This window comes from Trypanosoma cruzi, genomic scaffold, assembly GCF_000209065.1.
Source record: "Trypanosoma cruzi strain CL Brener 1047053516945 genomic scaffold, whole genome shotgun sequence".
Taxonomy (NCBI): domain Eukaryota; phylum Euglenozoa; class Kinetoplastea; order Trypanosomatida; family Trypanosomatidae; genus Trypanosoma; species Trypanosoma cruzi.
Genome location: NW_001849070.1, coordinates 3,880 through 9,402, shown reverse-complemented (window position 1 = coordinate 9,402; position 5,523 = coordinate 3,880). Strand labels below are relative to the sequence as shown.

The 5,523-nt window shown below is 53.7% G+C and overlaps 2 pseudogenes, besides 1 other annotated feature; both read right to left on the bottom strand.

Moving 5' to 3' along the window:
- Window positions 1-1,855, bottom strand: Tc00.1047053510891.40 (annotated as a pseudogene; the record flags this gene model as incomplete).
- Window positions 1-5,523: a sequence feature (areas not merged during assembly with more than two copies in the genome that could not be assigned to a particular haplotype).
- Window positions 2,831-5,128, bottom strand: Tc00.1047053510891.30 (annotated as a pseudogene).

Below are 5,523 nucleotides of genomic sequence, written 5' to 3'. Positions count from 1 at the left end.
CCTGACACGGTTTTCCTGGGTCCCACCCTGTTGGAAGTATTTGTCTACCGCCACTATGAATTACAGTCATCCACCTCCCATCATGGGTGAAAACACACCAAATAGCACAGTCCTGTCCCCGTCATCCATCACCACACGAATCAAAGGAATGGGGGTGCGTTTCTTCGGCTCATCGTGGATGACCGCCATCACCACTAGAGTGAACCTTTTGTGTAAGAAATGGTACGGTTGATTCTGTCCACTTCGGGCAACAGGCCACCCCGCCCCTGCTCCGGGTCCTTCAAACGTCACTCCATTGGAGAACCCTCTCACCGTCCCATGAAAAGTCGCGTTCACGCAGAGGTACTCGTCCATCCACTCACCCCCAGCTGACAGACCAGACAAATAGCCAACAAGCCCGTCAGTAAGAATGGGACGAATACACATGCCCCTTCTCACCGGGTCGATAGTGGCAGTGGGTCTGCACGTTCTTAAGGCTTCATCCAACTCCTGCCACCTCTTCACCAGAGTCTTTATCCGCTCCAGCTGCGTAGCCACGTGCACAGCAACAAGACCGCATGACCCCTCACTCCTATTCTCGTACAGCGAAATCAGATCGCCCCCACTGCTATACAGCAGGGAACCGGCAGCAGCGTCATCAGCTGCATCGGATATCGGCCCGGCATCATGCACACGTGCACCTTCCCTCACCCAAAGATGAAGCCGACCCCTACCTTTTTTCTCCTCCAAATACACCGGCGTGGTAACAAGCAGCGCTTCCCTTCCCTCAATGGTTACGGTGGTGAGGCCACAGCGAACGCCATGCCCTTTTCGACCATACGAGTTGCCCCACACGCGAGTAATTGGCCTACCACTCATGTCCCAACGTATCCCAGAGTCAATGGACCTGAATACTTCGTAGTAGCCGGCAGCGCAAGGAGTAATCAAAATTAGATTTCCTTCCAAGTTCGCGATGGATGGTTCCTTGCAGTTACTACCTGTCGTACCGGACGAGAGCTCCCATGCTTCTATACGCATTTTGAAACGCATGGACAGTACAACACTCCTTCCATCCTTTTCTACTGCCTGCATGGGAAGCACAGGGTAACCGTTCTTCGTCACAACACCCGATCCTCCGTCACCGATCACCCTCTTCAGGAATTGAGTAAGCCCGATAGCCACAGGGTCCACCGCACGGATATTACCCCACATGATTTTCTTCTGCCCACCATCCTCAGTGAGAGTTCCCCGCGTCAGTAAAAGCCTCCAGCCATTTGCATCGGCAACCTGACCCCCAGACGTCTTCTTCTCGTAGTCCCTAAGGGCCATGTAGACACTGTCGCCGCTCACAATTGTCGTTGGCTGCACCTTTTCTCGTGCCCTGATCGTACCACTGGCGGCATCCACAAGTTCTATGAGAGAAACGCCTGCATCCATCGCCGAGATCGCCTTTGAGCCACCACCGCCCGTCCCAATGTGCGTGGATGCAATCGCAGCATGGCCGCAGGCTCCGTCCCCTTCACTGCACTGAGCTTCAGCAACGGCAAACACACCGCCGACCCCCTCAGCAAGGCTGGAAACACGAAGCGAGCCGGCTGCCGCCTCGGATCCAGTCATTTCTTGCCATTTATAGGGCGCCGGTGTCGTTCCCTGAAAAGGATCAACGACCTTCCCCACTACTTCCATAAGCGGACGCAGCTTCACGGACGCCGCAGAAAATTATCACAAGAAGCAGCACCGCGGGATAAAAAACACGCCGGGACATGCTGGGCCTCTGCGGCTCACTCTCTCTCTTCCTTCCTCCTTCCGCTGGATCCGGTCACGCCGCAACGGTTGTGTGTGCGGGTGCCTTGACTGCAGCAACACGTGAGAGCATATAAATATGTGTGTGCGTGGGCGGTGTGTGTGCTGTTGTTGTTCCTTTCAGTGCCTTCGAATTTCACAGTGGCGATTAGCGCTTGGTCGTAACGCTTTTCCTTCGTGTGTGCGAAAAAGCAGGGAGAGAAGGAAGCATGCCACGCAAAGAGACAAAACAGTGAGGAGCACAACAGTGAGCACAGCCACCCATCCACTGTGATTGGCACCATCATCCCCGCCGCAGCCACTCCCAACAGCAACTCACGCACACAGACACACGGAACAGGAGAAGGAAGAACAGCGCACCGGGAACAAACAGCGACTGTCAACGCAAGGCAGCGTCTACACAACAAACGCACACACCGCCAGCAGCCACCCACCAATGGACAAGAAAGAGAAAAGACCCACCGCCATCATCGCCTCCAGTTCAGTCCCACGGACAACGGGATACGGCCACAGCCCGCTGCCAACAAACACAGCGCACGCCGAGCAAGCAATCACCCAAAGAGCCACACGCGGAAGCGATTCCTCATCCATCCATGACGCGGCGTCTCATTACATGCGGTTACACAGAGTTCGCCATTTCCTCAATAGAAATTGATCTTCGTACATCCCCTAAAAATGCTTCTGTTCGTGATGGACCTTGGAAAACAACAGAATAAAATAAAAAATGCAGTGATACCGCAATGCCGCCAGCAACAATGATTCGCTCATACCGGGGCAATTCTCCAATTATGCCTCGTACACACACAATAAACGTGGTGTATGAAAATACCAAATGCTTTTCACTAGAAACAAAAAACTATTTCCCTCCCTAATTTATTTTCCCATTTCTGTGGTTATTCCCCACCTCAGAGAGCCTCGCTCCTTCTGGAGCTTTCCAATGACACTAAAACTTGTTACTGGCGCACCTTTTCCGTTCCAAAACACCGCTATTTCACGGCTTTCATCGTCGCTCACACTATTGGAATTATCGACATGACGTCTCCGCCAGTCATCCATCGGCGTGCTGCCTAAGTGTTGTATACATAATATCCCACGACATGTCTCGGAACAATTCCTCCCAACCGTTACAATATGCCGCCAGACACTCAGTGAACGGCCTCACAGCGCTGGCGGTGGTGTGGTGCTCACCCGCCGGAATCATACGCAGCCCAACCAGCGTCATTGGATTGGACTCCACAAAGAAAAAGCCGTCCACCAGCGGAAAGTTTTCAACCTTCGGTAGGTACAGCACCCCGTACTCCATCGGAATCCTCTCGGCACCGCCTTCCAGTCACGCTAATCCAACGGCGCGAGTGGGGTGCCCTTGATGGTTTACCTTCAGCACCGAATCCTGTGCTTCATCACGTTCTGGTGACCTCAGCTCATTGAGTCCCTTTACTAGTGCACTGACAGGCTCCCCATACATGAATGCGCGCAAACCAAATTTTTCCAGAGCTTGGGAAGCAAGAGCACCATGCGATCTCAATATTAGCAACAAAAGATCCCTCGCACACATTTCCTTTTTCAAACGGTCCGCAGTTCGAAACCCGATATCAGCACTTATCGATGCGTTGAGAAATACCTCAGCACCTTCATCTGTTCTTGCCCGGACTATCTTCACAAGTTTGTGACACGGATCCTCGGAACACCATGTTTTCTCTCCTCCCAGGGTAAAGTACTCTCCAACATCGCTAGGTTTCATCGCTAACAAAGCATCATTAACGGCACCCAAGGGATCAATATAACTTTCCCCATCAAAGATGTAACGTAGAATCGGCCCCACCCTCTTCATGCGTTCTTCAACAATTCTCCAGTATTCCGCCTGCTTACCTGGATCCTGACCTTGTTTCATCCATGTACAGATCGCCTTCACATCCACCTCGTCGGGGCAATTCACGATGACTCGCGCGGCTTGCAGTTGCTTCGCCCACTCATCATAGTTGGCTACGTTTGGGGAAGGCACCACAATCATGCCCCATCCAGAAGTAGGCGCAAAATGTCTCGGTGGCGGCGTTCCCCCCTTTGCCACATCGTAGATAATATACACATTCCTCCCATGCCCCCTCAAACGTCTCAACTCCGAGACGCACATGTCCTCATCGCCGCATCTTGTCACCGTCCTGCTGGTCTTGTCAGACACGTACGCATCTCCTCTCCAAAACAGTGGACTACCACTTGGAGTTTCGTGGCATCGCAGTGCAGCGGCTGGTAGAGGAGGTACGAGCCGGCAGCCATCGACTTCCCGATCCCGGGCGTCCCAATCAACACACGCCGCTTTGGCTTAAAGTCGGTCCCACCGTGAGGGCTGGACCACGCGGTTACATCGCCCTTGACGATCTGCCACGCTCGCTCCACCTCGCAGTTCACAAAAACGTCCTTAGGAAGATCCTGTATCGTATGCCACGAGTGCGGCCATCCCTTCTCCGAGGCAAGCACCATCAACACGGGAGGTGCTGCACCACATTGCTGCACAGCGTCATCCTTTTCGAAGGCGTGTTGGCAACTTCCTGTACGACCATGACTGTTCTGGCTTCCCCTCATGCACCCCCATTCCCGTCCCCGTTTTAATTCGCTCATCGTCGTCCGGAAGTTCCACCGCATGGCTCCGCCTCGCATTGTGCACAGACTTGTACACTCCCTCCAGTTTCTCCGGTGCGCTCGTCGTCGTTGGGTTCCTCGCCTCCTCGGCAGCCGCATCCAATAAACGTTTGGTGGAGTTATGAACAGCTGTTTTTACGTCCGCAGCAGCCAATGACCACCCCGGTAGACTGTTGACACCCTTATCGCATAGCCTGCGTGTATCCTCGTCGAAGACCACTTCACCCTTTACAGCTCGCCTCATACCCAAATAACGAACTGATGCCTGTATTTCGTTCAACGCTCCTTTATCACGGATATACCTCGTGGGGTCCCTAAAAAACTCCTCCAGCATGGCATCCCGATTGGTGTCCACAATGCCCCTGCCGTCCGGTTCCCTCGTAAGAAAGTCGTTCAGCTTCATTTCATTGACGCGAGCTCTTCCCTTAAACAGCACGTCTTCGATATTAGTGGAAATGGTAAATTTCATTTCTTGCGTTCCTCTTAGCCTTTCCTCTGCCTCCCGCCTCGCTTCTGTCAGTACCTGCGTGAGTACACCGTTTGGTTTTCTCCTTGCAAGAGGAGTGATCGTATGCTTTTCTTTCATAGTCCCTACGTTGCCCGAGAGAGTGCACACCTTCGTGAAGAGGCCTAGTAATGGCCTCCAGCGCTTGGTGCGCAGTGAGGTTAAGAATTTCTTCAAGGAGCCGCTGGTCTTGTACGTAATCATCCGGCTCCTGAACAAACATCTCCATCGTCACATTGTATTCTTTCATCAACGGCCGCCCTGCCGCCAACATAATTCCAAAGGAAATCGTTCAGCCTCATGTTGGTGCTGCTCATGGTCCACTGTGGTCACACTTTACTCCCCGCCGCATGTCGAGCTGCAGCGTCGGAAACATCACAAGAGCCGCTGCGAGGTGCCATCACAACACCCGTGCGGTGAAGCATCCCACTCGCACCGCCCAACTGCGGCATGCAGGTGCCGCTGGCTCCAAAGGACAGTCGCGGCTGTTTCCTCCCGCAGTCCCAATGGCGTTGGGCGCGGCACTCGCACGGCTCGGTGGTCGGTGCAGCCGCACTGCAACGCCTGTCGGTGAAGCAGTCAAGGCCCACCGCCCCAGC